The sequence below is a fragment of the Jaculus jaculus genome, chromosome 18 (genome assembly GCF_020740685.1).
Source record: "Jaculus jaculus isolate mJacJac1 chromosome 18, mJacJac1.mat.Y.cur, whole genome shotgun sequence".
Lineage (NCBI taxonomy): Eukaryota > Metazoa > Chordata > Mammalia > Rodentia > Dipodidae > Jaculus > Jaculus jaculus.
Window position 1 is genome coordinate 13,960,483 of NC_059119.1, and position 25,084 is coordinate 13,985,566.

A 25,084-nucleotide genomic window follows, 5' to 3' on the forward strand; every position below is an offset into this window, starting at 1 on the left:
ACGAAGCTCTTACGAGGAAACAACTGAAGGTTTGCAGGGAGGAAGCCCAAGACCTATGGTAGCATACATTGTCAGAAAGAGCCATGAAATGAACTGATGATCGGTGGTGGATGCAAAGTAGTATTGCTATTATGAGTCCTAGTGATGGACCCTGCCCTCCTACTTGTGAGGAAATTGCCCTTTTTCGTATTTGGCATACAGACATAATGCTTTGCTGAAGCTTTGGGGTGGGAGCCAAATTTTTCTATAGTTCAGTTCAGATTTGCATGTTCCATTTACATCTTTATGTCTGAAAGACTTAAAGGCCATCCAAAAATCCGATTGTATTTCCTCTTTCCTCCCAACTATTGAAAGGCTTCCCAGTGATCTTTGTCTTCGTTTTCTGATGAGACCCGGTCACAGTTTGTTTTTAATACTGTTTGGGTGTGGTGTTCATGTAGCATTAAGAAACATTGGTGCTCTGTGTATTTCCCACTATGCAAATACATCCGTCTGTGAGCGTCTCTTCCTTGTGGGGGTACTTCATGGAAGTGCTCCTCTGCGCTATTCTGGGGTGCGTAAAAGGGATGTGCTGAATTTGTAACTGAAAGCACAATTAAAAATGAAGTGTTGCTTCTGAAGGGCAGAAGTGTTGTCATGGGGATGTGGCTTGTAAATGAACTTGGAGTTCTAAGAGTCAAAAAGAGTTGAACCTGATTATTTAAAAGATAAAAACAGATTTAAAAAAAACTTTTCTGTAATTGCTCTGAAGTCATCATGTGTATAGGTGTCTCCATCCGATATATTCTGTGAATCCTCACAAGATGTTCCATTTGAAAGATGTCTTTTAAGGGCTTAACTCTCGCTATTTCGTGCCTGAAATTGAGGCCCTGAAACAGGCCCAAATAACACAGCTGGTAAGTTCTACCCGTCCCAGATATTATGACCCCCTTCTTGTGTTCTTTTTATTGTGAACTACAATTGTTACATCTCCCTCCTCCCTTATAAAATTGACTTAATTGTCTGTTAGGAAGGTATTTGTATTTCAAAGCCATACAAATGGGACTTCTGTAAGTAGATGTGTGCTTTGAGGCACATAATTAGGTGACTGTGGAACAAGAAGCTTGCCAACAAGAAGAGATGTTCTTATAAAGGTCCTGGGTTAGGCCTTGAGATTGGCTCTTGCCCTGGAGAACCCCGTGTGTGTGCAGCAGATGGCAGTCTGCTCTGGACCTGACCACAGGTCCAACCTGTGCCACTTTTGTTTAGCTTTAGAGGGCATGGCAGATTAGAGCCAGGGTTCACAGCCAGCTACAGGGCTTCTTCGGGTTTTGCTCTCGTCATCTTTTTTGTTGTTTTGTATTGTTGAGACAGGGTCTCACTGTGTAGCTGAGCTGGCCTGGACATCCCCACCTTCCTGCTTCTTGTGTCCCGTCCAGGTGGTGGCATTATAGGCATGTGCCACCAGGCCCAGCTGAAGAGTCTTCTTTTTGAAATACATCTTTACTAAGTTTAGAAAATGACTCTATTGCAATCTAGTAGTTCAGCAAGTTGGTAAGTGCAGTTGCACAGTTATAAACATAACTTGGACACCCTCCCCTTCCCCCCATATAAACATCTTTCAATTGTACTCCCTCCCTTCTTTTTGAGATAGGAGTGTCAGTGTGTTGCCCAGGCTGACCTTTAACTCCTAGGCTCAAGAGATCCTTCTGCCTCACTCTCTTCAGTAGTTGAGACTACTGTTGTACATCAGCGTATCTGGCTTTAAAACATCTTCCGACCAAACAGATAGAAGAAAAGGTACATGGCCTTTTTCAGTGTTTTTCTTTCTTTCCTTTTTTTTTTTTTTTTTTGGCACTATGTAGTATAATTTTTTCCCTTCCTGTATAAAGAAACTGCTTTGTTACTGTAACTAAGACGAATATGTTTGCTGCATGCCTTTCTGTGTGATTGGTGAAGGAGGCTGCTATTTTCAAAGATGATTCTTTCAAGGGGAACTGCCTCTCATTGTGGGCTGTGTAATTCCTTTGCTAAATCAAACTGTCTCATCTCTGATTATGACAGACTGAGTGTTGGCATTTCCTAGTGGTCAACGGCTGTGCTGAGTTACTAAATCATAAGTCTGCCATACTGTTAGAGTTTGTGGCTCTCCCTGTACATATCACATTTCCTTGGCAGTGACATTGTTTTAGCTTAACCTGAAAGTATTAACAGCGTGCTTTGTCTGAAACACAAGCCCTAATTTTGTGTGTGTGTGTGTGTGTGAGAGAGAGAGAGAGAGAATATGAATATTGCTGTGTAGCCCAGGCTACTTCCAGTTACTCCTCTCCTTGGAATTATAGGTCTGGTTCACAATGCTAGGCTCAGGCCCTATTTATTTATTTATTATTATCATCATTATTATTGTTGTTATTATTTTGAGTTTCTCCTGATCTGGCCTGCTTTTCCTTTGCTTGAATCCCAGCATAAAAACTCTACAGTCTCAGCCTTGTCCCCAAATGTGCGATACATGCATACTCAACTCCTATGCAGTATTTAAGTTGAATTGTAATCTTAATCACCCCTAGGCACTCTTTTAATGTCCAAGGTCCATGTCAGGGTACAGACTGACATACAACTCCTTTTGAACCTGACATCCTCACTTCATAGACATAATGGACGTTCAGAGAAATGATTGATCAGTTATGCTTCTGGTAGATAATAGACCTGGGATTAAAATTCCTTTAAATGGAGATGGGTCCCAGAAGTCCTAGTTTAATTCTCACTTTTGCGATTACTGCATTTTAATCTCTCTTCATTCTGTCCTCTGAATTCTGATAGGATTTATTATCTTCAGGACACAAATTGACACTGACTTGTCATGTACTCCCAATGTTCCAGTGTGGCCACCTTCTCTCACTGAGGAGATTAAGCCAAGATGGATATCTTATCACCTTGCCCCTTCACGTCTCTTTGCTTCAAGCTTGATACCGACAGTGCTGTGTTTGGTTGTGTATTTATTACATGTCTTTTTAAAAAATGTTTTATTTTTAATTTTTATTTATTTGAGAGAGCAAGAAAGAAAGAGGCAGAGAGAAAGGAAGAGAATGGATGCATCGAGGCCTCCAGCCACTTCAAACACACTCCAGACACATGCACCACCTGTGCATCTGCCTTACGTGGGTCCTGGGGAATTGAACCGAGGTCCTTTGTCTTTGCAGGCAAATGCTTTAACCACTAAGCATCTCTCCAGCCCTGATTACATTTCTTTATGGTGGATTAATGAGAAGAGTTGGTAGCATTGGATCAGGTCTGTGGTGGTCAGTGTCTTTTTGTTCATAGTCAGCAAAAGTGTAATAAACCCAATTATGAGTATATGTTTGAATAAGGTTCCATGTTTGTTTGTTTGTTTTTTCAAGATAGGGTTTCACTCTAGTTCAGGCTGACCTGGAATTCATTATGTAGTCTCAGGGTTGCCTCAAACTCACAGCGATCCTCCTACCTCTGCCTCCCAAGTGCTGGGATTAAAGGTGTGCACTACCACGCCTGGCTATTGTTATTTTTATATATTATCATGTTAGGTGTTTGGGGGTTCTAGATAAATAGGTTTAGAGTATACTTTTGTTCTTAAGGAGGCAGGCATTCTCTTATCTTAAAATCTTATTTTGAAATTTATAAATTATTTGAGTGAATGAACTTGGATTTATCCAACAAGTTCTGATTATCTGATCTTTTTAAGGCCCTAGGGCTCCATTTTATGATGTATGGAATTCTTTAAGAAAAAATCTAATTAGAAAATACAGCATTAGCCAGGCGTGGTGGCGCACGCCTTTAATCCCAGCACTCGGGAGGCAGAGGTAGGAGGATCGCTGTGAGTTCAAAGCCACCCTGAGACTACATAGTGAATTCCAGGTCAGCCTGAGCCAGAGTGAGACCCTACTTCGAAAAACCAAAAAAAAAAGAAAAGAAAAGAAAAGAATGATGTAGTTTGGGAAGAAGGCAAACAAAAATGACGCCGAAGAAGAGGCACTAGTTGGAAAGAAAAGGGTGCAGTGGACGTGGGTGGGGGGAGTGGGTAGGAGAAGGTAGGAAATTAGGATCAAAGTGTGTTTACATGTATAAAAATTGTCAATAAAAAAGATGCAGTTAAAGAATAAATTGACAACCAAGCATTTCTTGTTTGCAGGGGTGGTTGGGGTGGGGGAGCTGCCTCTGCTAGGTCTGCACTGTGGTACCAGTGTGTGGATAACTGCTGGGATGCCACTGTCATTTCTTTTTATAGTCTTGCTTTGGACCTTTATAGATTTTAAGTTATTGTTTGCTTTCCTGTGATTAAGGTCAAGATTACATTTTAATATTTCAAAATATTTGCTGAGCATAGGGTTCAGCTTTTGAGTCTTTAGTCTTAGTTGAACTGATTCATGGACATATTAGAATTCCTAGACTAGCATGCTATTAGGAACACCACTAGGAGAATCCGAGAACTAAGCCCGACTAAGTGCACGTACTCAAGAGTCTGAGGCAGTAGGATTACAGTGATCTTGAGGCCAGCCTGGGCTATAGAATGAGTGTTAGGCCAGCCAGAGTTACATAGCAAGATCTTATGTCAATTGAAAAACCAAAAATAAGGCCGGGCATGGTAGCGCACGCCTTTAATCCCAGCACTTGGGAGGCAGAGGTAAGAGGATTGCCGTGAGTTCGAGGCCACCCCGAGACTCTATAGTGAATTCCAGGTCAGCCTGGGCTAGAGTGAGACCCTACCTCGAAAAACCAAAAAAAAAAAAAAAAAAAAAAAAAAAAAAGAAAAACCAAAAATAAGAGCCGGGCATGGTGGCACACACCTTTAATCCCAACACTCTAAAGGTAGAAGGAGGATCATCCTGAGTTTGAGGCCACCCTGAGACTGCATAGTGAATTCCAGGTCAGCCTGGGCTAGAGTGAGACCCTGCTTAGAAAAACAAAAAACAAACAAAAAAAATCTAGTCAGGAGTGAAGTCCATGATGTTAATGCTGCACTGAGAGGGATTGTGTCTCTCGATTTTCCCATGCAACCCTTTCCTACTGAGTTACACTCTTCCATATTACATTTTAAAGTGCCAGTCCCCAGGTTTGTTGTTGTTGTTGTTTGTTTTTTCGAGGTAGGGTCTCACTCTAGCCCAGGCTGACCTGGAATTCACTATGTAGTCTCAGGTGGCCTCGAACTCAGGGTGATCCTCCTTCTGCCTTTAGAGTGCTAGGATTAAAGGCGTTCGCCACCACACCTAGCAGCCTCAGTTTTAAAACATGCATTGGGGGTTGGAGAGGTGGTTCAGCAGTTAAGGTGCTTGCTTACCTGCAGAACTTGATGACCTGGGTTTGATTCCCTATTCCCTACGTAAAGCCATATGTACAAAGTGGCACATGCAGCTGGAGTTTACTTGCAGTGGCTAGGGGCCCTAGTGTGCCCATTCTCTTCTCTCTGTCTCCCTCTGCATGTAGATAGATAAATGAATAAAAACATTTATTGGGGTGGATTTCTTTCAGTTCGGTACCTAACCTGCAACTTTGTCTTGAGTAAGTACTCAACAGGCTTGATGACACCTATTTAAACAGCCTGTCTTTTGCAGGCTAAGAACAAAAGGGGAAACAAAGCCATTTATTTATTTCACTGCACTTTGTTAAATGCTTACTGTGAGACAGCCTGTGTAAAGATGGAAGTTGACTTCAAGCAAATTAATTTTAATAACTTCAGAGAATTATTGGCCCATAAAGTACAGGCTTGAATCTTTTATGTTGATAAAAATATAACTTGGTAAATTATATTACCAACTGGATCTAATAGCATGCTAACTCCAACCTTTTTCTAATGCAGTTCTGGAGTAACTGGATAATAGAACATTTTGACATCTCTTCAAAATAAGAGCCTTGGTCTGGGGAGATGGCTTAGTGAGTAAGTGCTTGCTGCACAAGCATGAGGACCTGAGTTCAATACCCAGCACCCACCCAAACAAACAAACAACAACAACAAAAAACCCCACAAGCCATTATGTCTGTAACTCCAGTGCCAATAATAGGAGGGTCGCTGGGACTTGTTGGTCAGCCTGTCTAACCAAACACAGTGAGCTCCAGATTCAGTGAGAGACCCTGTCTCAAGAAAACGAGGTGGGAGAGCAGTAGAGGACACCCAGTGTCTTCCTTGTGGACGCCACGTGAGATGTACACATATGCACATGGCACACACCCCGTAAAAAAGCAAAAAGGGCCTTTTTCAAATGATATTAAATGTATTTATTAATTCAGAGTTCTTACATCATTACTAAAGTTTTCAGTTTTCATTCTTTTTTTTTTTTTTTTTTGGTTTTTCGAGGTCAGGTTTCACTAGCCCAGGCTGATCTGGAATTCACTATGTAGTCTCAGGGTGGCCTCAAACTCACAATGATCCTCCTCCCAAGTGCTGGGATTAAAGGCTTGCTCCCAGCATCAAAATCTTTCTTCTTTTTTTTTGGGGGGGGTGGTTTACATGTTTGTTTGTTTTTTCCTTCTATGTGTTATCCATTGCATTGTATCAGAAAACTGCAGAGGAGGACAGTCAGAAATGCACAGTCCTGAAAGGTTCCATCTAATTGGTAACAAGATCCTTTAAAACATTTTTTTGCTTTCTAAGACAGAGCTACTTCATGGTTCTTACTTGGTTATACTAAGTGATGTTACAGAATGTTTAAGGCTATTAAGGTCTACTTTAAATTTTGCTACAGAGAAAATTAACATGACTGCTAATTTGCCAAATAACAAGAGAGCAAATAGATTAGCTTGTACTGGCTGGCCTCTGTAAGTCAAGCAGGAGATGAGAACACAGCCCAGAGAGAGGCATGACTACTCATTTTATAGATTTGGACACTGAGGACAGGCTCACTTGGTCCCAAGTGCCGCAAACCGTTTCAGTGCCGGTGATGCAAAGATGGACAGGACTGAGGCTTTGGATTTAAGCCTAGGTCTGTCAAGAGCTCAAGCTAGACCATGCTGAATTCAGTGTGACTTCTCCTTTCTTTCCTCTTCTGCTTCTTCAGCCCTGGTCCTATCTAAGAGTCCCCGCGGTTTTCTTCTTTCTTTCTCAAGGTCCATCCCTGTCTTTCCCTATGCTCCCTTCCAGGCATTAGCTGACTGCTAGTGGTTGAGGGAAGGTATTTGCCTCCTGGGGATCTCCGTAATTTGCCTTGGAATGCTAAACGTTCCAGTAAACCTGGTCATTATCGAGTATTGCTTCTATACTGGACAGTTTTATAGCATGTCTATTGTGCTCCACAATCCTTTAGGCAAAATACTGCTGTTGTACAGGAGGAAAATGGAGATCTATAAAGGGTAGCCAACCTGGAGTCACTTGGAAATAAACTATGGAACTCATTCTTTCTGGAGACACCTCTGGGGGAAAGGAAAGCTGCCTTGGTCCCAAGATGTGTTCATACTCTGGCCAGGGGACATTTCCTGCAGTATGAGTTACTGCTGCCTTTTTAAGTGCAGAGCTCTTCTCTTCCCTGGGGAGGCTGCTTGAGGGCACTTGGGACCACCTGCCTGTTTGAACTGGGAAAGCTTCAGAGAAGGTCTCACTTGCTCTTCACCACAAAGACAGTGCAATGATGGGACAGTGGAAAAGTTTGGTTGGCATTCCAGAGGGTACCAAGATGCGACATGACAGTATAACAGCGTGAGGTCATAAGATAAGCTGGAGAGCAGCTGGTAGTTTGTTCGCACCAGGGTATGGGCAAGAATAGTTGGAGATCAAGCTGGGCCGTAGTAGCGACATTAGTGATAATTAGTATTTACCAAGTGTACTGCATGCAAGCACTTTACATTGGTTGGCTCCCTCAGTTCTTGTATTTCCCAATGGTATAAGCACAGTCGTTTTTCTCCTCTTGCAGATAGTGAAACTAAGTTACCTCAGATTGGTTAAGTGATTTGCCCGGGATCATGACTGGTGAGTGATGCTTGCTGAGGCCCACCCAGCTAACAAGTAGAACACCTGACATGCCAACCGACAGTCTGGCTCCAGCTGTCTATTTCTTTATCATTGTCGTGTGGGGAAGGATCAGGCTGTTTGATGGTGAGGGGATTGGAGAAGGAGTTGAAAGTTTATTCTGTATGTCACTGGTCTTATTGTAAGCTCACGCCATAGGAGACGTACATTTTACATCATGATCCACTATGTGTGTGTGTGTGTGTGTGTGTGTGTGTGTGTGTGTGTGTGTAATGTGGGTATGCATTTGCCACGGTACACGCACGGAAGTCAGAGGATAGCTTTTGGTTGTTAGTCCTTTACTTCGACTTTGTTTGAGACAGGGTCTCTCCTTCTCTCCCTCACCACTGTGTTCACTAGGACAGCTGGTCTACTAGCTTCCAGGAAATTCTTTGATCTCCGCCTCCCATCCTGCAGGTTACAGAAGCCCACCACAGCTTCTGGCTTTTATGTGTGGTATGGGGATTCAAACTCAGGTATACAACCTTAGCCCAAGAAAAATTTTCTGAAACTCTCTCTTTTTTTCTTTTCTTTCTTTCTTTTTTTTTTTTCAAGGTAAGATCTCACTCTAGTCCAGGCTGACCTGAAATTCACTATGTAGTCTCAGGGTGGCCTTGAACTCATGGCAATCCTCTTCCTCTACCTTCTGACTGCTGAGATTAAAGGCATGTTCCACTATGCTTGGCAGAAACATTTTTGCTCTGTATAAGGCATATATATATAGTTTCTATTTTATTCAAGAAATACTGCTGGGTACTTCCTTAACTGAAGAAGCCACAGTTTGAGAAAACACTGCTTGTCAGTAGATGAGTTGTTGAAGAATCAAAGCAGGAGAATCATCCCTTGGTCAGGTTTGCTTCTCCTTGGGTCATGCTGGCAGCATTGTGAGGGGTGGGGAGGGTGGGACGAGACCAGAGGTGTAGAGAGTAGTAAAGGGCTGGCCAGTTGAATAGAGGTGCCTGAACTAGGACGTTAGCTGTGAGTAACGAGCAGGGAGTAGAGAGAAGAGCGATTTCAGAAGTGTAGCCACATCCAGTCAGCAACCTAGTACCCGGGGAAGGCAGGGCAATCCAAGATCTGACCTCATAGCTGGGACTGGAACTTTCACTTCTTAGCCTCTGAAGCTTTCCTTTATATAGTCATGCTGCATTTGCTTCCCGTGTTCTCTGTGTGCCTCCATTTAAACCTGTACTCTGGGCTTTAATTATGTTAAGGTTATTTTAAAATTTACGTATCAAGTCAGATGCCCACCTTCTTCTCAGGGACCTACTTTCCCCGTAGGATTCATGAGGCTTGCACCGTGGTCTGGAAAGGTACACACAGCAGGAGAAGCACTTAGCAGACCTTTGTTGGAAGACTGCGTTCTGTGCATTCGCTCTGCCAGTGCTGCGTGCAGTAGCCCTTAGTGTTGGACTCAGTAGAGGAGTTGAAAGAGCTCTTTAGTGAGATTGATTCCCTTTGGGAACTATTGAGCCTGGTATTATAATGGCCTTGTTTTTCTTCCTTTCTTCATATATATATATATATATATGTATATATAACAAAACACATTTAAAACAATTTATTTGCAAGCCGACAGAGATCAAGAAGAGAGACAGAGAATGGGTGCACCAGGGCCTTCAGCTGATGCAGACAAACTGCAATGCATGAACCACTTTATGTGAGTACTGGGTAATTGAACTCAGGTTGTTAGGCTTCTCAGGCAAGAGCTTAACTGCTGAGCCATTTATCTAGCCTCCATGTGATGTTTATAAGCATGTATACATTGTGTAATGTGCAAATCAGTAAGCATACCTATCTCATATATTTATTTTTACTTGATAAAACATTCAAATATAGCAAATGGTTATCTAGTTATCCTACTGTGCAACAGAACACTGTTTCTTTTTCTGAGTAGTCATTCCTAAGCATTAAAACTTTTCTTAGTAAAATTTTAGCCACTGTTCTTTCTATATTACAAGTGTGATTATAGAAGATTCTTGTAGCTTCTGCTACATCTGTTTCTCAAGAGGTATAAAAATAGAACTAAAGTAATTTGGAGTGATTTCTTGAACATTTTAGTTTAATTTTTTTAAGTTTTTTGTTTATTTATTTGTTTGAGAGCAACAGACAGAGAGAGAAAGAGGCAAACAGACACAGAGAGAGAGAGAATGGGTGCACCAGGGCCTCCAGCCACTGCAAACAAACTCCAGACACATGCGCCCCCTTGTGTATCTGGCTAACGCGGGTTCTGGGGAGTTGAGCCTCGAACCAGGGTCCTTAGGCTTCACAGGCAAGCGCTTAACCGCTAAGCCATCTCTCCAGCCCTTTAGTTTAATTTTTAAAAAATACTTTTATTTTTATTTATTTGAGAGAGAGGAAGAGAGAGAAATAGGCAAGAAGAGAGAGAGAGAAAGAATGAGCACACCAGAGCCTCCATCCACTGCAAATGAACTCCAGATGCATGCACCCCCTTGTTCATCTGGTTTACGTGGGTTCTGGGGAATCAAACCTGGGTCCATTGGTATTGCAGGCAAGTGCCTGAACCACTCAGCCATCACTCCAGCCCTAGAATGCTTTATTTGAAAAACTATAAACTCAAGCCAGGCATGGTGGCACACACTTTTAGTCCCAGCATAGGTAGGAGGACTGCTGTGAGTTCAAGGTCACCCTGAGATTACATAGTGAATTCCAGGTCAGCCTGGGCTGGAGTGAGACCCTATCTCAAAAAAATAAATAAAAAGAATAAGCTCTTGGGCTGGAGAGATGGTTTAGCAGTTAAGGTGCTGTAAAGGACTTGCCTTTGAAGTCTAAGTACCTAGGTTCAATCCCCCAGTACCCACATAAAACAGATGCACAAGGTGATGTGTGCAACTTGAGTTTGTTTGCAGTGGCTAGAGCTCCTGGCATGCCCATTCTCTTTCCTTTTCCCTCCCCCCCACCTTTCTGTCTCATAAATAAATAAATAAAAAAATAAAAACATAAGCCCAAGCTGGAAAGTAGTTAAAGGTGCAGATAAATAAAATGTTTTTCATTTTTTTCCTTTTTGGTTTTTCGAGGTAGGGTCTCACTTTAGCCCAGGCCGACTCTGTAGTCTCAGGATGGTCTCGAACTCATGGAGATCCTCCTACCTCTGCCTCCCGAGTGCTGGGATTAAAGGCGTGCGCCACCACACCCGGCATAAAATGTTTTCTTTTTGAAAGCATAAACCTCCATATTCTAGGCATTACAGTACAAAAGTAGGCATCAGTTTTTTGGTAACTCTGACAGATACTATAATATCTGCTGTACCAGAAGACTAATGTTTTTAATGTGGTGAGCCTTTTAAAATCTTAGGAGCAAGATTTCTTTACCCTCGCAGAATACTAGTTAATTTTCTGAGATAGTTAGCAAAAACGAAGAGAAGGTTGTTTTGAGTGTGTGTGTGTGTGTGTGTGTGTGTGTGTGTGTGTTTGCCACCAAAATGAGAGTATTGAAGAAGGTTAGATGCCATGTGTTGTAATAGAATCAGGATCTGATTTCTGTTCCACTCTTTTTCATTAACTGAGAGAGAGAGAGAGAGAGAGAGAGAAAGAATATGGGTGCATCATGGCCTCCAGCCCTGCAAACCAACTCCAGACACATGTGCATCTGATTTACATGAGTCCTCTGGAATTGAACCTGGGTCCTTTGGCTTTACAGGCAAGCACCTTAACTGCTAGGCCATCACTCCAGCTCCATTTAACCTCTTTGGTCTTAACATTTTTGTCAGTTAAATAAGGATGCTTAATTAGGTGAACCTAAAGGGCTTTTTAAGTTGTTTTCTCTCCCCACTTTTCTCTTTTCCTTCTCTCCCCTCTCTCCCTCTTCCCCCAATCCTTTTTAAATTTTTTTTTGGGGGGGGACATGAGTTTCAATGTAGGGTTTCACTAACTCAGGCTGACCTGGAATTCACTACGTATTCTCAGGCTGGTCTTGAATTCATGGCAATCTTCCTACCTCTGCCTCCTGACTGCTGGGATTAAAGGCATGTGCCACCACGCCCAGCCAGCCTCTCCTTTCTGACAGTCTTACTAAGTATCCTTAAACTCACTATATAGCCCAGGCTGGCCTCAAACTTATGATCTTCCTGCCTCAGCCACCCAAGTGTGGGGTGGCAAGCATGTCCCACCACATCTGGCTGGTGTGTTTCGTTTTTATTTCACTGGCTGCTTGTGTATAATCATACAGCTGGTACCATGATCACAAGTGACAAGAGTGTGAAGTAAAGGTAAACAGCCTCCCAGTTCCTTTTCAGGACAGCTTTCATAATTACTTTTGAGATCCTGGTGAACAGTTTCCCTTAAGCACTTCATTGTGGGTTTAGTTCTGTCTTTCTCTTTTGTCTTTTTTTTTTTTTTCTTCCAGTCCAAACTGGTGGGAGAGAGGAAAAAAACAAAGATGTGGTATGGAGCCAAGATTTGGAGAGTTGGGACAATGGGCAAGCAAGCAGTTATGGTTGGAGTGTTGAAGTAAGATGGATTGTACTGGCAAAGTCGTTTTAAATTGTGACATGCCAACCTGAAACCAAACATTTCTGGTTTTCTTTGTAGTTAAACTGCTGGAAAGCCTAGCATGAAAACCCTAGTAAGTATTAGTTGTCCATCTGATTCATGTGTTGATGGTATCATAGTATTTATGGGCTCTGTGAATGGAGCATTTGTACAGTGTCAAGAACATAGACATTCAGTCAGTGGATGAGAGTAGTGAGTTAAACAGTCCTGGAGACCATTGTCTAAATCTTTTAGTTCTGGGGGGATGCAACTGTATAGATCATCTGAGTCTGTGCCAAGATGCCCCACGGATGGAAATCATGTAAATGTGAAGAAGAAAGACTTCCGATTCACACAGCTGCTCATTGTCTCAAAACGGTTTAAACCTTACACCGAAACAAGCAGGACTGTAGAAGGGCCAAGTAATAGTAGTAGTAGGCAAGATTAAGAACTGTTAGGTTGAAAGCAATTTAAGATCTGGGGAGATGGCTCAGTGGCTAAAGGTACTTGCTTGCTTGCCAACCCAGTACCCAACTAGAGCTGGATGCAAAGAGGTGCATGTGTAGCATGTGTGTGCCCATTCACATGCAGATAAATACCGATTCTTACAAAAAGCAATTTAAGAACTAGGTAGTGCTCAGTGATAGACTGTATGCTTAGCTGGGTTATATCTCCAGCACCAAGGGGGGGGGGGGAGAAGGAGGGAAAGAAGGTGGAAAGGAAGGAAAGAAGGGAGGAAACAGGTACAGCGTCTCTTGGTATGGATGGTGGGAGTCCAGTAGTACTGGCTTCTGCAGAAGAGAGACAGGGACTGTTTGAGGTGCTGCCAACTCTAGATTCTTTACATGTATTTCCAAAGGTGACAGATTTTTTGGAGGTGTTTGTTTTGGAGTTAACCTTCTGCATTTCCCTTCTGCCCCCACTGTAGCCTGTATCTTTGCATTGCCAGAATTCCGCTAGTGCATGAGGCAAGGCTATGGCAAGTGGCCAGCTGTGATAAAGATCTACTTTTCATTTTGAGGCAGGATACAGATGTATGTACAAATGCTTTAAAGTATTTAAAGACATAGTAAATGTAGTGCAAACAGTAAAACCTAATGAGAATATTGAAGGTTTTCCTTCAATGGAAATCTTTTTTTTTTTTTTTAACAGAGAATACCAGTTTATATCTGTTTTCATGTGTCAGGTTTTCTTGCCCCTCTTGCACTGATCTGTGAGTGCCAGTGCCAGAAACTACAAGTGGAAAAATGGTTTTGCTGGTTAGAAATGGTAGCAGTAGTTTTGATTGATTGTTTTTGAAGACACTGCTATACGTTCACATGCCTGACAATGTATGTATAAATGTTAGTGCTTTGGTTTTGTTCCTTTATTTTATTCTTTTAATGCCAAATGAAAGAAAATATTAAATAGTTTTTTCAATTTTTTTTTTTTAATATGGCCTGAATATCACAACAGAATGTTGTCTCAGCATACTTGGGCTGGTAAAATCAAAAACTTGAGTGTAACATCTTCCAGATTTTTTAAAAAATATTTAAAAAAATTTTTTTAATTTATTTGAGAGCGACAGAGACAGAGAGAAAGACAGATAGAGGGAGAGAGAGAGAATGGGCACGCCAAGGCTTCCAGCCTCTGCTAAACGAACACCAGACGCGTGCGCCCCCTTGTGCATCTGGCTAACGTGGGACCTGGGGAACCGAGCCTCGAACTGGGGTCCTTAGGCTTCACAGGCAAGCGCTTAACCGCTAAGCCATCTCTCCAGCCCCCAGATTTTTTTGAATATTGATTTATTTAATAGAGAGCTGAACTCCAGTCAGTACTTTCTTTAATTTTAATATCTCACTCTGCATTAGTCTTTGATTCAAAATGAATTAAAGTTCTCAGCACAGCCAAATACCACAAAGTTGGGTGAGCTTTAGACATATACTGGCTTTCTTCTTAATGATTGCTAGAGGTTTGAGCAGTAAATGCAAGGGGGTGGTGGAGGGAAAGGGGACTACAGTAGATTTCTTGCCCCATTGAGTGTTCTGGTAAGATTATAAGTAGAAGGAAGTTGAGGCCTTGAGTGGGCATGGGCGGCCACAGCCCAGCCAGCTTCAGCGTCCTGGCACTGGGGAGAGTGAGGAGCACGCGCTGAAAGGAGCCTTCCTGGAAAGGCCATCTGTCTGCAGAGGGTCCTGTTCATGGGCCAAGGTGTCCTTCACTGAAGTGTGCAGCGGTAAAGGTCTTTTCTTTATAAACTATAAAATACGTCCATAAAACAAGTAAAATTGTATATGCTGTTTAGCTTGAGAAATTTAAGAATTGTAATTGCTGCCTGTAAGTGCCCCTCCTCAGTTCCATTTCCTTCTCTCCCAAGTATCAGTCTCTGTCATCCATGCTTACCCTTTTGCCGTGTGTGTGTGTGTGTGTGTGTGTGTGTGTGTGTGTGTAAGTTCTTTTCAAATGTTTTTTTCTTTTCAAATGTTCATTTATTGTGTGTGTGCGTGTGCACGTGTGCCCTGGGGCCTCTTGCCACTGCAGATGAACATCAGACAATTGTGCCACTCTCTGCATTTGGCTTAGGTAAGTGGCTTGGGAAGTCAACCCAGGCTGGCAGGCTTAGCAAGCAAAAGCCTTTAACTGCTGAGTGTCCTTCCCATCCTCTATAAGTCTTTTTCTTGTAAATATTTTTGACAGTTTTCACACATAGGATGAACATAGTTTGATTATCGCTTCCCATTACCTTCCTTTGTCCCCTTCCGCCATCTCCCTTAACCCATTCTTTCCAGCTCGTCCCTCTTCTACTTGAACGCCTCTTTTCTTTTTTGCCCTCTTCTATCGTCCATCACACTATGCTGATGGGCCCAGTATTACGAAGGTCTTGTGCAGGTAATGGCAGTCCCTGTGAGGACGTAAATGCAATGGCCACTTCATGTCCAGAAACAGTGTTTCAAAGCACTCTTCCCAACCTCTGGCTCTTACATTCTTTTACCCTCTCTTCTGCAGTGTCCCCTGAGCTGTGGAGGGTGTGATGTAAATGTCTCATTTAGCACTCAGTAGTCACTCTTAGCACTTGGATGAGTTTTGGATCTCCCCAGCAGTCACCATAGAAGAAGCTTCTCTGACCAAAGGTGAAATATCTTGGGACATAAACATAAATATTTAGAGGGCAATTTTATGGCTACAACATGTCCATTTAGTCAAATAACAGTAGCAGCTTTCTTGCTGGGACCTATGACCTGCCCAACCATAGGCTGTTGATTAGGTTTTCTGGATCAGGTATGAATCCCCTCCCATGCAGCATTTTAAAAACCTCATTTAGAAACAAATAGAGAACTTTACGTAAATGGTATTACACTGTATGTATATTTTTCTGCAGAATTTTTTTTTTGGCTTAATACTTAAAAAATATTTCTTACATGTGTTTCTGATACATTCATCTTTAAGTACTTTATTGCATTTCTATCTCTAGTCCATTTAATCATTTTCCTATTGACTGAATGTCTTTTTCATTGAACATTTTGAGGGACAAGAAAGAGGAGTCTACGGTGTCATTTTTTTTTAAATTTTTTATTTATTTATTTGAGAGTGACAGACACAGAGAGAAAGACAGATAGAGGGAGAGAGAGAGAATGGGCGCGCCAGGGCTTCCAGCCTCTGCAAACGAACTCCAGACGCGTGCGCCCCCTTGTGCATCTGGCTAACGTGGGACCTGGGGAACCGAGCCTCGAACCGGGGTCCTTAGGCTTCACAGGCAAGAGCTTAACCGCTAAGCCATCTCTCCAACCCTACGGTGTCATTTTTAAAGTTAGAGTGGAAATGAATGTTGCCTTGACTTTTGTGGAAGCTAATTTCCCTTTTGGTGTGCAGTGCCCTGGCTTATCATATTTCTGGGGAAACCCTTTGTGCTTCCCCCAGTGAAGGCGGAGAGGGGTGGTGTTTCCTTCCACAGATGAACACGTCTTGTGCAGAATGCAGAGCAGCATCTGCCGTGGCACAGCCAGCTCAGGAGGAATTGAGCTGCTGCAGCAGAAGCTTGCGTTACTCTTACTCGGCTGAAATCCTCAGATTTTTTCAGACAAATTATTGATGGAAACTTGTTGGCATCAAATCTTTGTTGCAGTGTGTTGGAATTTTCTGCAATTTGTGGGACATGCCTTATTTTGTAAGAGGATAACAGTACCTTTTATGGTAAAAAAGACTTCTTAAATTGTGGCATGTTTTTACAGGCGCAAGCCACAGAAAAATGAGAGCTAGCAATGCAGACAGAGAGACTTCTTTTTGACAGATGGTTGATGTGAGGTAAATACTTGTGTTAAAAACAAACTGCAGTTGCTGTTATAAGAAGCAATCTCTAATGCAGTTTTATCTTTTCAATGCTTTTGTCTTTCATTTGCATCATGCTGGCTAATGGTTAGGGCATTTTTACAGAATACGTAGTGCAGTACTTCATTCAGGTTGTCCCTTCAAGTGATTGGCTATATAGTGCATTAACCAGAAGTGCTGAAGCAGCAAGGGAAACACTAATAAGCGGGCTGCTTTCCAGGGATGGTAGCTAAGGCAAGGCAGGCACCAGCCAAACTTGAGAAGAAATTGCTACTTGGGCACTCAAGATGCAGGCTGGCCAGATAATGCTATTAGCAAAGAACTTCTCATTCTAATTAAGCTAATGGACATTTTGAACCACCAGATTGTGTGTGAAAAAGAGTGACCAATTTTAAGCATATTAGAATTAGGGGTCATGCAAAAACACGTTTGACAAAAACTTATTTAGAATGAAAAATGATCTTTCCTCTTTGTACAAAATGATAAATTCCAGAGTCTCAGGAATGATTTAACTCAACTGCTGTTTGTTTCTTCCTTGGCTATGAGGGAATGGGTGTTGAATGGACAGCCAGGAAAGGAGTTATAGTTTTTTTTAAAAAAATTTACCAAAAACAAAAAAAAACCCTTCAACTTCCCAGGCATGGTGGTACACACGCCTTTAATCCCAGCACTCAGAAAGCAGAGTTAAGAGGCTCGCTGAGTTTGAGACCAGCGTGTGACTACAGAGTGAATTCCAAGGTCAGTCTGGGTTACTGTGAGACCCTACCTGGAAAAACCAAAAAAAAAAAAAAAAAAAAAAAATGATTGCACATGTAGATACCAGAGGCAACTTTTGGGTCATTCCTCATCTTCCACCTCATTTTGAGGCAGGGTCTCTCATTGTTTACTACTCAATTTATAAGCTTTGGGACAATTTTGAACTTAGGATTCTCTTACCGCTCTTTTTTTATACTTTATTTTACACTCATTTTTATACTATATTTTATTTTCTTTATTTGAGACACACACAGACAGAAAGGCAGATAGAGAAAGAGAAAATAGACACACCAGGGCTTCTAGCCATTGCAAGCAAACTCAAGTCATGAGCTACCTTGTCTATCTGGCTTACATGGGTACTGGGAAATTGAACCTGGGTTTTTAGGCTTTGCAGGCAAGCACCTTAACCGTTAAGCCATCTGTCTAGCTCACGCTTTTTTATTTTTTAAAGCTGGGTGTGGCACATGCCTTTGATCCTAGCATTTGGGAGGCAGAGGTAGGATTGCTATGAATTCAAAGCCAGCTTGGACTTTTTTTTTTTTTTTTTTGACCTCTCCCTCTTGAATTTGGGGATGACAGGGAACCACCATGCTCAGTTTATGTGGTGCTGAGGATTGAATCCCACATACATGCTGGACAAATGCCCTTCCAGTTGAGCTCCAGCTCAGCTACATCCCTAGCTTCCTCCTTTAAAGTTATAGTTAGATGGAAAGAGAATGACTGAGAAAATGTTTCTGGTTTTTAAAAAATACTTATGTGTGTGTGTTTGTGTGTGTATGGGCAGGCCAAGGTCTCTTGCAGTTCCAAACACTGAGACTGTGTCTGGTTTAATGTAGGTGCTGGGGCCGGCAAGTGCCTATAACTGCTGAGCCATCTCCATAGCCCCAAATTTTTGTGCATTATTGCTACTTCAGTTAATCTCAGAATTTTTTCTTAAAGTATGTATAGTATAGGTGGAGAGAGAAATGCTGGTATGTGAAAGGGCTTCAAGTTTTAGTAATCTCCAGTCATTCCAACTCTTGCTCCAGAGACTTTTGTGGCTTATGAATCAGACTTGCTTTGTAAGTGCACCAATAGTTCCGAGTTCTGGATAGCTTGAAACATCTGCTGTCAGAATCACTTTTGTTACAAATCCTTATCTTCTCATTATTAAGAGTTTTCAAGCTATTTTTCATATTCTGAAGCACAGAGATGGGGCGAAAAAATTTTCCCTTTTTTAAAGTGCTTTTAAAAATATCAGGTTGTTTCAGAGTCCCAATTTTTACATCTGTCTGAGTTAACCATGTAGGACTCAACAATTGAATACTTTATTCCAGAGAAATGAAGTATTTCAAGGTTTCTTTTAATCATTCTGGATTTACTGCAGGCTAAACAACCCAAGTTTTTTCAAAAGTGTCCTCATGAGATCTTTACAAACCATTTGGCCTGACTTGCCGACGTGTCAGTGCTAGCAGGCTCAGGCGGGCCTTTACCTTTGACATTGACCTTGCCTCTTTCTGTTCTTTTAGGTCTTTCACTGCCATTCCTACAGTGGTTGGCAAGATACCGTTTCTACCTCACCCTTCATGTTCCATGCCAGTGACATCTTAGCTGCTAGAGTGTGGAGCGGGCCTGTGGGAGTCAAGTAAGTGCCTTCTTTACTATTTGGCATGGTTTTTGCTTACTTTGCAAAGCCATGTAGAGAAACTTCCTAAGATTAGTTTTTCAAAAGGCACTTGCTCGATCCCCGTGGGCCAGCTCTTTGCTCCAGCCTGCGGTTGCACACCTGGTAGCTAACATGGGCTCACTCAGGTGAGCTGACTTAGAATGGAACATGTTTGCTAGGGCAGACCCAGTGGGATGATGGATTTGATCTTGGCCCGAGCATTCACACTGGTGCGCAACTCCTGACTCATCCCCAAATAAATCAGCACTGTTAGGTTCAATAGTAAATTACTCTGGCCGCCTGGAAATTTAAGTTGATAGATGACCAAGTCTGTTGGTCTAAACCAGCAGGATTGCATGAAAACATAATAGCTTTTCCAAGGTCAGTGACCTTGGCATTTATCTTAATTACTTGCTTAACATATGGAAGAAATTGTGGTTAACATTAAGCAAGCTTGGGTTTCTGTGTTTATTGCTGAAGTTGCTAAAACCTGGTATTTTACTTTTGCAGGTCATCTTGTAAATTTTACCTATATAAATTAACACATCCCCTGTTATGCCATAACAACCATGTAAGGGATAGTGTTTTCCTGCTCTGTCTTAGGTATTGGTGATGTGACCTGTTCACGCAGGGGAAACTTGAACATTCACAGGTATGTGAAGATCATGACTTGTAAGCATTTTCTTCCTGCAAACAAAACAGTTTATTTTAGTATAAATTTGTGATGTAGTTTTACGAAATCTATCGTTTTAGTTGTTTTTTTTTTTCTGCCCCACTTATTACACTAGGACAGAGACTGGCAGACAGGCTTGCACTGCTGCTTGTTTTTATAACGTTTCATTTGAAGACAGTTTCATTCATTTATATATTGTCTGCAGCTGCCCTTGTACTACAGTAGAGTTGGGTCGTTGCCACAGAGACCCTCTGATCCTGATCCACAAAGCTTAAAACACTTCTCACCTCTTCAGTAAAAAGATTGTCAACCCCTACTGTAGAAGAACCGGACTTCAAATTGTATGTAGATGCAAACCTGCTATTGCTTTCAAAGAAGCTTCTAGGGAGAAAACCAAGAAAGCCTAGGCCTATTTCCAGAAGCTGCTGACTAGAAAGTAACTATTTCCAGAATACGGATTGGTAAGATTATTAGTACAAAGCAATGAAATGGAAAGCTAGGATGGCCGTCCAGCTTTATATGTTCTTTTATTCCTTATTCTTTCTCTCTCTTTTTATGTATAGGCATTAACTCAATGGTAGGATGGTGTAGTCAGCTTTATGTTGGTGGGATGAGTTCCAAACCAGACACGTTTATGGGAGGAATGGGTTTATTTCATGCTTACAGATCCACAGGAAGTTCCCTAATGGCCAAAGAAGCTGCTCCTCTCTCACAGATCCTAACAGAGAGCCACAACCAAACAGCCAGCAGCATCATAAGCAAGCCCAAAACCAGCTGCAACACAGCAGGGACCCTGGTAGAACTTAGACCCCTGGTAGAACTTAGACCCCTGCATACCTTTGACCTAGAAATCAAATCAGAGTCCCTTCCCCCCCCCCCCACACACACACAGTGACATCTCCTCCAGGCAGGTGGCTGGGTCTCTCACTGACTTGGAATTCACTGTGTAATCTCAAGATGACCTTGAACTCATGGAGGTCTTCCTATCTCTGCCTCTCAAATGCTGGGACTAAGGAGGTCTGCCACCATACCCGGCTAAAGTTTCAAGCTTTCATAAAATATCTGAGTTGACTGGGGAACATCCATTTAAATTACCAAGATGTTACTAGATTCTCTAAAGGTTTTATAGAACAAATAAGGACAAAAGATGTAGTTATGATAGTGACACAGCCAAGAAATGGTCATGGAAGGACCTCTTAATCCATGGAAGAATTATTATAGTTAACATAGACTTGAAATCATGAGTGTTAAAAACTAGAAATATTCGAGGAATGTTAGCTTTACTTAGAAGTTTGATTTGTTTATTATTTGAAAATTACTAGAAGATTTCTTCCTAATGAGTCATTAAGTGCTTGTAGTGTATAAGTCAGAAAGATTAGAAATGGAATAAAAATGAAAATCTGAAGCTTGTGCATATTTTTTGGGGGGGTTTTCAAGGCAGAGTGTCACTCTGGCCCAGGCTGACCTGGGATTCACTGTGTAGTCTCAAGGTGGCCTCAAACTCACAGCAATCCTCCTACCTCTGCTTCCCAAGTGCTGGGATTAAAGGCATGTGCCACCACGCCTGGCTATTTGTGCATAATTTTATAACTAGGTACAAAACCAAAATTGGCATAGACAGAATGTTTCCCTTATTTATTTATAAAACATAGATGGAAAGAGTGTGTATGCATGTGTGTGTGTCATGTCCAACGGCTTTTGAAGTGCATCCAGGTTTTATTCTAAAAGGAGTTTAGCAGGTGCATTAACTCCGCAGATTATGTGTTAAGTAGACATTTAAAAATAAATTTTGTGCCGGCTGTGGTGGCACATGCCTTTAATACCAGTACTCAGGAAGCAGAGGTAGGAGGATCACTGTGAGTTTGAGGCCTGCCTGGGTCCACAGAGTGGGTTTCAGATCAGCCAGGGCTAGAGGGAGACCCTACATCAAAAAAAAAAAAAAAAGTTTTAGATTTGGAGATAAACATGACGATATTTTAGCATTCTCTGTATTTACCGTCCTCCCATTTGCCTTTAAAAAAAAATTTCTACTATGGCACATTTATTGCAATTAATGAGCCCGTCTTGATTTATCACTTATCATTTATCACTTATCACTTACCATTTATCAGGTTTCTCTTTTTTTCTGTTTTAGAATTTTTTAAAAAATGCTAGAGATTGCTAACTGATTTTTTTTAAACTAACATTCATTGAGTTAGAAGTCATAAATTAGAGTATTTCTGAAGTTCCTTCATTTTCTAAGATGCTGAACAAGCCCAATTGCCACAAAATTCTGACTTGTAACATTCTATTTTCCTATAACATGTTGAAGAAGTTGTTACTTTATCAATAACAATGATTCTTCACTTGATTCTAAATTTTAGCAATATCAATTCCAAGGAAGTCAAGACAAATTTGATCACCTCTGTTATTAAGTGTCATTTTCCAAATTCCTACTAAAATATTCTAAAGTAAATTGCTTCCCTTGGGAGTCGTGTGTATCAGCTACCCTACTTCAGAATGCTTTTGCTCCTGTAGGTGTTTTGAAGTTGATACCTTCTGATGATTCCTGAATCATTCACATCTCACTAAAGAACTCACAATAAGTTTTCCTTAGAAGTTGTTCAGTTACTTATAGAAGCTGAACACAACCATGTCCCATGACTTGGCATTTCCACGCAACAGGATTGTGTTCATACTCACCAAAACAAAAAAGAATGAACAAATATGTCCACTCCAGATGAAGCGTCCACATTCCAAATGCCTGTCAGTAGTTGCAAGGGGAAATAAATTGTGACAGAATCACCCATGAAAAAGTACGTAGTGGTTAAAGCTACATGTAGAAAAGCTTGAATCATACAAATACGATGTCTGTTGAGTAGAGGAAGTCACATGCCAATAGCACATCCTCTGTGGTCTCATTTACATCGGTTTCATGAATGAGTACTCTTGCTGTGGTAGCAGAGTCAGGAGACTGATTATGTTTGAGTGTGTGGGGAAGTGTTCGTGTGAGGATGAAGGGCTTCTGGGATGCTAGTAAAAATCTGTTTCTCTCAGGTGTGTCTAGCCTGCAGGCTGTAAGTTGTGAACCTGGCACAGCACAAAATCATAAACGTACTTAAAACATTATGAGTTTTGTTTTTTTAAACTCAATTGCCTGGTTCTGGGGCATGATCTTTGTAGGTGACAATGACTAAAAGTCAAAAGGCTAGACATGCTTGTAGATATTGATTACATAGGTGTGTATACCTTGTGAAGTATAATGAAGCTTATGTACATGCTATTCTTCATGGAAAACATGAACAAAAAAAATCTTTAAATATTAGCAATCCAAAAGAAAACCCACTAAATTTCACTACAAACATTTAAGGGATATATATAGGACACATTGAGTTAATTAACTGCATAGCTTAGAATAAATGAGTCCGGGGTTATAAGAGTTTGAGGGATACTACTATTTTTAAAGTTGTTACAGTCCTATTAGTATTGTCAGATGAACAGCCTAGGTGGTTGTTAGTGTTTTGGGGTGGTAAGGTTTAGGGGACGCCTCAGGGGAGGACAGCTTTTCTTCCTGGTAGGTATAAAGTAGAGTCAACTTTGCCCATCCATGCTGCGGTACTGGCTGATAAGCCAAACGGCTGTGACTTGGCACCTCAGCGTGCTCCTATGTGGTGCTTCATTCTCCTTCCCACTGGTGGCCTGAGCCATATCAGCGCGTGCGCTTCACTCAGGCCTGCCTCTCAGCACATCGCACACGCTCATTTGACTTTCAAAGCAGCATTCTACACCTAACCAGAAGGGTGAGTCTTCTTCCCACATGGAGCCCTCTTGTGACTTTTCTTATTGGTACCTTTGGTTTTTCTCTTTATTTGAGCGGAATTACTTTTGGCTTTTCCCCTTTCCTATCATCCTTTTAAATTGTGATAAAATACACATTAAATGAAATTTACCCTTTATGATGGTAGGTCTACTCAGACTGTAGTAAGAGACCCCATCAGCCTGTTCCCTTGAACACGACATGCTCCTGAGTCTGGAAAACTCCCACAGATTTCAGGAAGTGCCTCTAGAAGCCCACTTAAAGAATGCCAGCTCAGTGCTCTGAGTCAGGCGCTGTGGCTTCTTGCGTTGTTTTTATCACTCTGCAAATGCTCTGTGCTCTCCTTGGTTTCTGTGTGGAACTTCGTCTCTTGGACTGTGCTGGTATTTTTGTTTTGGTTCTGTTTTTTAAAAATTAAGTCTTGGGCTAGAGAGATGGCTTAGCGGTTAAGCGCTTGCCTGTGAAGCCTAAGGACCCCAGTTTGAGGCTTAACTCCCCAGGACCCATGTTAGCCAGATGCACAAGGTGGCACACACGTCTGGAGTTCATTTTCAGTGGCTGGAGGCCCTGGCACGCCTATTCTCTCTTCCTCTCTCTATCTGCCTCTTTCTCTCTCTGTCTGTTGCTCTCAAATAAATAAATAAAAATAACAAAAAAATTTAAAATTAGGTTTCTGAGCAAGTATTTGTGATATATGCTAAATACATTGGCTGATTTTTATAAAAGGAAAACATAAAATTACTTTTAGTTGTGAGTATTTGGTACTTATGAAATGAATAAATTTTTGTTAAATAAACTTTTTTTTATTTACAAAAACACTGTTATCAAACTTTTGGACATAAGAATGGTGACAAAAATACTAAAGTAGGGCTGGAGAGATGGCTTAGCGGTTAAGCGCTTGCCTGTGAAGCCTAAGGACCCCAGTTCAAGGCTCGATTCCCCAGGACCCACGTTAGCCAGACGCACAAGGGGGCGCACGCGTCTGGAGTTTGTTTGCAGTGGCTGGAGGCCCTGGCGTGCCCATTCTCTCTCTCTCTCTCTCTCTCTCTCTCTCTCTCGCTTTCACTCATTCTGTCTCTGTTGCTCTCAAATAAATAAATAAAAATAAACAAAAAATTAAAAAAAATACTAAAGTAGTATAAATTAAATTTTTTTTTCCCCAAGGCATGGTCTCGTTGTAGCCTAGGCTGACCTGGAATAATTCACCAAGTAGTCTTAAGGTGACCTCAAACTCACGGCAATCCTCGTACCACTGCCTCCCAAATGCTGGGATTAAAGGTGTAGGCCACCATGCCCTGCAAAGATCATTTATTTACTTTTTGGTTTTTCAAGGTAGGGCCTCACTCTGGCCCAGGCTGATCTGGAATTCATTATGTAGTCTATGCTGGCTTTGAACTCATGGCAATCCTCTTGCCTCTGCCTCCTGAGTGCTGGGATTAAAGGCAGGAACCACCACACTTGGCTGTTTTTC

The 25,084-nt window shown here is 41.6% G+C and overlaps 1 protein-coding gene across 1 annotated transcript in view; it reads left to right on the plus strand.

The window, feature by feature from the left end:
- Mcu (mitochondrial calcium uniporter) overlaps positions 1-25,084 on the plus strand; it is a 193,302-nt gene that overhangs the window by 1,464 nt on the left and 166,754 nt on the right. The gene's annotated exons all lie outside the window — the stretch shown is intronic.